Source organism: Vigna umbellata, chromosome 4 (genome assembly GCF_029865625.1).
Source record: "Vigna umbellata cultivar VRB3 chromosome 4, Vumbellata_1.0, whole genome shotgun sequence".
NCBI classification, from domain to species: Eukaryota; Viridiplantae; Streptophyta; class Magnoliopsida; order Fabales; family Fabaceae; genus Vigna; species Vigna umbellata.
The window spans coordinates 37,909,313-37,919,413 of NC_142168.1; the positions used below are offsets into that span (position 1 = coordinate 37,909,313).

Sequence of the window (10,101 nt, forward strand, 5' to 3'; positions counted from 1 at the left end):
AAATAGACTTAAGGAATAAATTCTAATGTAAAATAAGAACAATAAATTCTTATAGAATATTTGTCATTAAAAAAATAATTTATTTTTTATATACACGCATTTTTGGTATTATTGTTTTATTTAATGTGACTTATATACTACATTTTATAAAAGTTCACTTGTATTTTTCTTTTAAAACAAGTTAACTTAATATTTTTAATCTTCATGTAACTTCTACTTTGATAACATATTTGTCTCAGTTTATAATTTTTCTTTCAACACATAATCAGTTTCTCAATCTTTTAAAATTTATTTTTATTAATATAAAGTATAGAATACTTTTCTTTACCAACGCATTTTATTTTACCCAAACTTAAACATTTTGATATTTTATAGTATTTATAATTTTAGATAGGGTTAAATATATTTTTAGTCCCTAAACTATCAAACGAATTTGTTTTTAGTCCCTCTTTCAAAGTAAGGTACACTTTAATCCTTTTCCTTAAAGAAACTATAATTTTTGGTCCTCCAAAACCACCAGCGTTAAAAATCCGCTAAGGTGGCTAACGGTGATACCACGTCATTTTATTTTTTCTAACACGAATCAACTTTTTCCAGATTTTTTCCAATCCTCTCCCTCCCTCTTTCTTCATCTTCTCCTTAAACTCCTTCTCAAAAATCGTCCTTGGCGACATTGTGGAGCTTAAGGTTGGCGATAAGGTGCCTGCAGATATGCGCGTTGTGGAATTGATCAGTTCCACTTTGCAGTTGGAGCAGGGCTCTCTGACTGGAGAAAGTGAAGTGGTGAATAAGATTAACAGGCGTGTGGAGGAAGATGCTGATATCCAGGGGAAGAGATGTGTGGTTTTCGTTGGGACTACTATTGTTAATGGTCATTGCTTTTGCTTGGTCACTCAGACGGGCATGGACACAGAAATTGGGAAGGTGCATACGCAGATACATGTGACGTTGCAGAGTGAGGAAGACACCCATTAAAGAAGAAGCTCAACGAGTTTGGAGAGAACCTAACCAAGATAATTGGACTTATATGTATTTTGGTTTGGCTCATCAATGTTAAGTACTTCCTTACATGGGAGTACGTGGATGGCTGGTCGAGGAATTTCAAGTTTTCATTTGAAAAGTGTACCTATTACTTTGAGATTGCTGCGACGCTGGCTGTGGCTGCTATTCCAGAAGGTTTGTCGGCTGTCATCACTACTTGCCTGGCTCCTGGTACTCGCAAGATGGCCCAGAAGAACGCCCTGGTTCGGAAGCTACCTAGCGTGGAGACTCTAGGTTGTACCACTGTGATTTATTCAGAAAAAACTGGGAAAAGTTGATTCCTATCAGAAAATAAGAAAATGACGTGGTATTACCGTTAGCCACCTCAGTGGAATTTTAACGCCGTTGATTTTGAAAAACAAAAAAATTATAGTTTCTTTAAAAAGAAAGATCAGAGTGTACCTCACTTTAAAAAATTGACTAAAAACAAATTCGTTTAATAATTTAAGAACTAAAAACATATTTAAATATTTGAAAGGTGAAAAAATAATATCAAGAAATCAATTAAAATCTTATGTGAATATACCTTGAGTAATTAAATTTCAACCCCTTAGACTCCATTCTAGAATTTATTTAATTAATTAATTTAACCCATTGAAATTTCTCGGTTTTTGACTTTTAGAAAAAAAAAAATAACCAGTGTGAATCCTCTTTTCATTTATACCTTTTGGCGGGCACTGATTCCACTGGTGGGGCCTACTTTCTGGGTTGGTCCAAATTTGTTGAACTTACGGAGGACTTTTGTTATTAAATATTTATGTCATCAAATATTAACTATTTATAATATATAATTTTCTAAAATTACAATAACATAAATTATCCTTATTTATTTGTTCCAGTTGGTTTTGGTTTATGTCTAATCGATATTAATTAGAGTCACAACACTGAAATATTGTGTTGGTTTATGTTTTTTATAAAGTAATGATTTATTATGATTTTTATATTTTTGGATAAATTTATATCATTTAAAAAAAGTTTTGACAGGGAAAGTGACTGGTAAAAAGATGTCATAAGTACTTTTTTTTTCTCTATTTAATCTTTATTTATTTCTCTATTTAAAATCACATATTTTATTTCACCGATTGGGGTTTATGAAGTTTGGGACATGAAGGTACAGTGTGGTTGCAGGGTCCATGACAGACAAATTAACTTTAATATATTAATGATTCAATTATTACTTTGTAGTATTTTATTCACTGTTAACGTAAACTGAACTTTTTTAGGTCGAAGTAAATTTAGAAAAAACAATTATGAAAATATTTAAATCATAAATTTCAATTTATTTAATCAAATTAATGAAACATTAAAACATTAGAAAATAATTATAAAAAAATGAACTGCTAAAATAAAACAGTACTCCGTACTTTCATTAATACTTTGCGTATCGTGGCCGAAGGATCGGTTATAAATATACATTCTTAATTATAGCATTAATGGTCCGCAAAATTTATATAGATTTTTATTTATATTATTATTATTTAAATAACATTTTCAACCTTCATTATCATTAAATAAAAAAATCATAATTTTATTGATTCTAAATACTTTTACTTGGTTTAATTATATTAATCCTGAAATGCCCTGACTTTATCAATTGAATTAAAAATAATAATTTTATGCTTATTAATTTGATAATTTTATGTTGAGATTCAAATTTCAACTTTTTTAATTAGAATGGACTAAATCTAGGTAATAATATTTAAGAGGAATATAGAAACGAATAAAAGCCTATATACTATAGTCAATATAATAAAAGACACTAAGGATGTGTTCACTTGAAGGATTGGAGGTAATTGGAAGAGATGATTTGAGGGAGTGGATTTAAGAGGATTTGAGGGTAACTTTTTTTGTGTTTATTTGAGTGGATTTGAAGGTAATTTAGAGTGGATTTAGAAGTAAAGTTTGTGAGAATTAGTGTAAGATTTGATTGATGTGACACTTTTAAAATATTTATTTAATTGGTAAAAATTAAATATTACCAAAATACCCCTAGTTATAAAAGTAATATAAAATGATAATTGTTAATGTTATATATAATTGTAAAAATGTTTAGGAGAAAAAAAATAAAAATTAATTTTTAAAATATAAAAAAATAGTAATTGAGTAAATTAAAATAATAATAATTATTATTATTTTATTTTTTATTCATCACTGTAAATCCATTACATGTGCAACTGTATGTGTAGGAGAATGAGTGATGCACCCTGCAAATCTGCACAGGTGAGGGAAGATTAGAAAATTCGTTTCTCCCGCAAATCCGCGCTTCCAATCACTCGCAAATTAGTTAAAGTAAACATGCAATTCATTCCAAATCCATCTTCGATAATCAGCTGTAACAGTGTCTTCCATCAAAGTGAACACAACATAACTTATGAAGAAAAAAAGTAATACTCTTTCAATCCACGATGAAATATAATTTGAAATTTTAGACATTTTTCACTTTTCTTTAAGCATGCTTAAGATTTTATCTACTCCAAAATATTCTATTAATTCACCTTCATGCATTTCTTTGATAAAAAGGTTTTTTTATGAACTTGGTAGAATGTAAATGTTATCTTTGAAAAGATACATATGATTCACATGGAATCCTCCTTGAGACTTATGTAAACATTATTTATAAATGGTGGAGAATTCACAATCTTCTTTTGAGGTTGTATATGATTTTAATCCCCTCACACCTTTGGATTTAATACCTCTTCCTATTTTTTTTTTATTTTGTTCACAAGAAATGGGTATCTAAATCACAATTTATCAAATATTTTTATGAGAGGGTTAAAACAAAAATTCAATAACAAACTATAAGATATGAAAAATATACAATAAGAAGAGAAAATAAATTTATCATAAAAGAAGAGGATTTCGTTTGGGTTCATCTTAGAATAGAAGATTTCCAAAAAAGGAAAAAACTTATTCCTCGTGGTGATGGTCCATTCCAAATTGTCAACAACAATGCTTATCAGTTAGATCTTTCTGAGAAATATGGAGTACATAATACTTTTAATGTATTTGACCTTTGACCTTTTGTAGGATGTTGATGTTGAAGAAGACTTTACAGATTTGAGGACAAATCCTTCTCAAGAGGGAAGAGATTATGAGTTGGGTCCAACCAATTGACCAATTACAAGGGGTATGATTAGGAGGATGTAAGAAGAATTAGAGGATGAGACACCAAAGAGAAGTGGAACATGGCAAACTAAGTTATCTTTGAAAGCAGCAGATCGCCCAACGAGTGCTTAGGTACACCGAGCGAGGCAATTGTCCAGTGGCCCATGTGCATGCCCAACGTCAGTGTCCAACAACCAATGGTCACATTTTATTTACTTTTCCACATATGTTAAATCTATTAGATGTGTTTTTCCATGTGACATTTGATCCACATATCACGACTAATGATCAACAATGCATAATAGGCACGAATGAGGGGCTAAATTCCTTATAAAATCAACACCCTACACCATGTATGAGACACTTTTGAGTATAGTAATGACATGCTATTGAGATCACTCTAGCTTCTTTTCTCTGCTTGAAAATCACTGGCTTGAGAGACCTTAAGCCTCCTTCCATAACTAGGCAATCTCACCTAGTCTGAATCCACCATAAGCACCACTTATTCTATCCATCACCTCATATACTTTGATCTTCTTTCGTTGTCATTTATTTTTACGTGTCGATTTGCTGCTATATGATGGATATCGACTCAAGCATCGAAAACATAGAGTTATCATAACACGAAGTTGTTTTCTTCAATTTGTTGTAGTTATTATGTATAAGAATTTTCTAAAACTTTAAGTCATTTTTAGTTGTTTTATATACATTTTATTTTTATAGTTATTTATTTGTTGGAGATAACTATATTATATATATATATATATATATATATATATATATATATATGGGGTTTGCTAACAAGCGTACGTCTATTTTTAAGTTGGTACATTTTAGCAATGTGTACCAGGTTTTAGTAGACAAAAATACCGTTATATATCATGGATTCTAAGTTTTAAGGTTATAATTTTCATTCTCAAAACTAAAAAAAACCCCTCAAACCCTTACTCACATCTCTCATTCCTCTCAACCTCTTTTCTCTTTCATCTCTCTCACTCCATCCTTTTCTCTGTCATCCTACTGTAACCCCAACTGAAAAAATCAGAAACACTTTGCCTAACTACAATTCACCTTCCTCACTTATCCAATTTGTTTCTCTCTCATCTCCATACTCTCCCTCACCCATACACAACAACCAGCGACACCGCAATTTGTTGCTCTTGCTCTGTTCGTTCATTTGTTTTCCACCTTAATAACAAAATAATTGATGATGTTGATGCTGATTTTTGATTGGAGAGTTGTGTTATATATTTTTCCTTCTGATTATTATTAAACTTCATTTTTAAATCTTAGAATTTTGTTGTGTTACAAACCCCCCTCTGCAGGCACACTATCATTAATAAACCAAGATCAAAATCAAACCAAGTTTAGCCAATTAAAAATTAAGTAAGAAGAATGTAATGGTAAATAAAACATTTAACTTCACAAATCACAAAAACAAATTAGATAAGTGAGGAAGGTAGATTAAGATTAGGCGAGTGTTTCTAATTTTTTTCAATTGGGACTAACATAGGGATGACAGAGAAAATGTTGGTGTGAGAGAGATGAAAGAGAAAGCGTTGAGAGGAATGAGGGAGATGAGCAAGGGTTTAGGGGTTTATTTTTTTTTTTTAATTTTGAGAATGAAAATTATTAAATTACTCTTAACCTTAAAACTTAGAATCCATGATATATAAAAGTATTTTTTTCTACTAAAATCCGGTATACACGGTTAAAATGTACCAACTAAAAAACAGACATACGCACGTTAGCAAACTTTTATATATATATATATATATATATATATATATATGTATGTATGTATATATATATATTTATTTTTATCAGTGGTAAGTTATAAAAAGGGAATATTACAAATAATATTGAATCAAAATTTATATGTACATTATACTAAATTTCACTTCAAATAGTTTGATAAGATTAAATAAGATTACTTCTCAATAAAAAAATTCATAGAATCTTAAATTAAAAATCTCCCCTTCCGAATTATCCATCTAAAGTATATTATTTCAATATATTTGAAGACAATTTTTATAATCTAATATTCTATAAATATTAATTATAATTAAATTTAGTAATTCAGTGCTTCTCAGTTCACTAACTTAAAAAACGATTATTATCAGCTTTTCTTTTATTATTATTACAAAGCTTCATTTTCATTTATGAAAACTCAAAAACTTTATACTATTTTTAAAACTTTATCTATGTATCTTCATGGTTACACTACTATTAGTTTAAAATTTGTTATCAACTTGAACTTTTATTTGGGTAAATTTATATTTAATTAGAGTTCATTTTTCAAAAAATTCATTAATATATTTTTTTTTATTTCATAAATCTTTCTACCATTCAATATCTTTTGAGAAACATAAAGAAGAAGTGTCACTGTTTATGATGTTCAAGTTCAAAATCATAATATCTATATTTAGTGAAGATGGGTGATATAAACAATATACGTGGAAAAAAAAATCTATAAACTTATGACTCGAGGGTTTTAGTTGAAAGTGATATTACTTTTAGGTAAGTGATATTTTGACTCTTAACAAATTTTTACAATCATTTTATATTATCCTTCATCATCCTTTACCCTTTTTTTTCTTTATTAATATAAAACTTTACTTTTTCTTTATAACTATTTTACCCTTACTATCAATGTTAAAGGAACGTTTTTGTGTCAATGATTTTTTCTTCCTATTATAAAATTGAGTTAAATATGTTTTTTTCCTTAACTTTTAATAAAATTTGAAATGTATTATCAAAACTTTACTTCAATTTAATCTTTCAACTTTATAAATGAGTGAATTTAATCATTTTAACCAATTTTTATTAAGTTTATTTGAAGTTTCAAACGCATTTCTCAATTAATATTGATGTGAAAATATTTGAAGAATGTAAACAACTCAAATACTATCATGAAAAACGTTTGAAAACTTAACAAAATTTGGTTAAAATGACTAAATCCATGCATTTTTATTGTTGGGGACTAAATTAAGTCACTGCTTTCAGGGTTAAATATGTTTTTGGTCTTTTAACATTTAGTGAAAATTAAAATTAGTCCCTTTTGAAACTTTTACCCAATTTAGTCTTTCAACTTTTAGTCCTTTTAATCAAAATTTATTATTTATTTAACGTTTCAAACAACGACTAAATTAAACCAAGTTTTAAGGAGTGACTAATTCCAATTTTCACTTAAATTTAAGAAACTAAAAACATATTTAACTTAAAATTTTGAAAATAAATTAATTCTAACTTTTACATAAAATTGAAAAACCAAAAATATATTTAACCCTGTATCATTTAACTCGTAATTCAGATGCACAACTTTTAAGTTAGGCACTCTTCCATGACATTCACTCTATAAAGAATCAAATTAATCATAAGTATGAAATTTCATTTGCCAAAAGCTTCCAAAGAAAAGGAGATTGAGAAACTAGAGTGATTATCTTGATGGCAATGATTAGAATGTTGGGTATAACAGAATGATCCTTTATCCATGTTAAAGCTTTGTTGTGTGTTCCACCTTCCATCATACCATGCACTCAATGTGGGAATGACTATAGGTCCCATTAACCCATTAAGTTTCAGTGGCAAACCTTTTTCCCTGCATTTTGCTCCAACCAAACGTACCATAAACCCTCATGTGAACCATATATATTTTATTTCTACACTTAGTTACTTTTTCTATTAAAAAAAATAAATAACTTGGATTGAACTTTTTATTTATAAAAAAATAAATTAATAATAACCTAACTTTTACAGAAACTTGGGCACCCAGGTGGGGTTGGGAAAGATCTAGAGTGGTTTAAGGGAAAAGAAAAGTAATGAAAAAGTTGTCCTTTTTAAATTATTTTGTGGGAAGGAGATAGAGAAAGAATTCATATTGCATAAATGTAGGGAAGCATGCATGCCTTTAAGCATTAACAAAGTTGTGGTTCACACAAACATATATAAAAGAAGCAAAAGTTAAAAGATAAATTAACAAAAATATAAAATTTCATAGGATTCCTCTCTCTCTCTCTCTCTTTCTCTCACTATATATATATATATATATATATATATATATATATATATATATATAATATAATATGAAATTGATGAGAAAGTAAGTTGGTGGCTAAGCTTAGTCAAGGTGACCCTCCAACTAGGAGGATTAAATGTGTAAAGAAAATGTGTATCTTCTAGTTTCTTAGTTAGGTTAGATGTGAAAAACATGTTGAATTTTGTTGCTCTTGTAATACTTTAAAATGAAAATTTTAAATTGGTCATATAGGTAGGACATGCATGACATTTTGTGAAGTCACAAAAAATAATAAATGAGAAACTTGTGTATTTTAATTTTAATTTTAACATGGAAACATGTAATTCTTTAAAATATTTCCATTAGTATTTCTTTAATTTGTTTAAATAATAAATAAAGGGTTTTTGTTTATATAAATTTTAATTTTAACACAATAAAGATTTTAACAAAATAATAAAGCCAATAATTTTTTTAAGTATTTTCCATTGATAATTTCAGTATAATGTACATTTAAACTATACTTTGAGATAGTTGTTCCAATGTATTAAAAATTTATGGTAGTTTGCATATATATAATGTGGTGAATGGTGAATTGGGAGGATTATATTCTGTGTTGCAAAAGTGATATTGAATGTGAAAAATACATTAATTGACCATGTTAATTTAGCTATTAGTAATAAAAAATATAAATTAAAAAGGGACAATAGTCGTCCTAATCTTTTATAGAAAAAAAAACAAAAGAAAAAGGAATTGACCATGTTACTATTCTAGGGCAAAAATGCATAATGAATTGGTTAGGGATGTAAATAATTTGAAATGTGTAATTTCACAAAAACAAACAAGTCTCTAACGAAATTTGTAAAAAATTAGGGTTTCAAAACTCTCTCTACACACCAAAGAAGGTACTATTTGTAACTTCTCTATTATTTTTCTTATTTGATGTGATTTAAACAACGAGATATAAGATGTGCAACCAAACACGTGCCTATTATAATAATGTAATGTATTATTATATTACATTATTTTTTTTTTCTGTAAGCAAAACCAAGAAATAATATATTATTCTTCTCTCATTATTTTATATTTCTCTTAAATTTTCCACTTAGATTCTATGACAACCTGATTTGGGCCATAGCCTTCTAACCACTCCCATGCTACTTGAAAGTCATGATTAACTTTTTCTTTTAAGAGAAATCTTATTTTTCATTTTTGTATTTGCATGGATTACACTCTTTTGATTCTTTAGATTTGGTGTGTAGTTTTAATCCTTTCAAGTTTTAGTTATTACCTATTGGATACTTTAAGCATTGCAAGTGTGCTTTTCTAATACATTTCTAATTTGAATGTTTTAGATGTCATAATTTGGGTGTTTTTTAGATGATAATTGTGTGTAATTTTAATTTTTAAATATTATATAAATCATGTTAATAATCTTTCTATATACTAATAGTTTCATATAGTTTAGAAATTGAGATTAATAATTCAAATATATATTTTTTATTTATTTTTAAAACATTTTTTAAGATTAAAGTTGTAATCCACTATTAATTTTGCCATCAACATTTTGAGCATTATAATAAGTAGTCACTATATTTGTGGCCAACAACATTACTCCATTCTCCCTACATATATGTTTGATGTTTCCTTTTCAACATCTATAAATTCAACTTCCTAATAAAAACATACCCAAGAATTATATTTCTGAAACAAACTTTCCACCAAACCAATTATAACAAAGAAGTGAAAGATCCACAAAAAAAAAAGTACTCTTTTACTATCATGACATTGGTATGGGGTTTTGTCATAATGTCATAATCATGCTTAGGGATTTAATAACAAGGTTCAAACCCTTTTGCCCATAGTCTTCCCCTTTAATCCCACCTTTATTAAACACCATATTTCTAAATTATTTCTTTTCTTGAGATTCATCAACTAAC

At 28.0% G+C, this 10,101-nt stretch overlaps 1 pseudogene; it reads left to right on the forward strand.

The window, feature by feature from the left end:
• Positions 1-711: 711 nt before the first annotated feature.
• LOC148200104 (calcium-transporting ATPase 1, endoplasmic reticulum-type pseudogene) lies at positions 712-1,319 on the forward strand (annotated as a pseudogene).
• Positions 1,320-10,101: the final 8,782 nt, after the last annotated feature.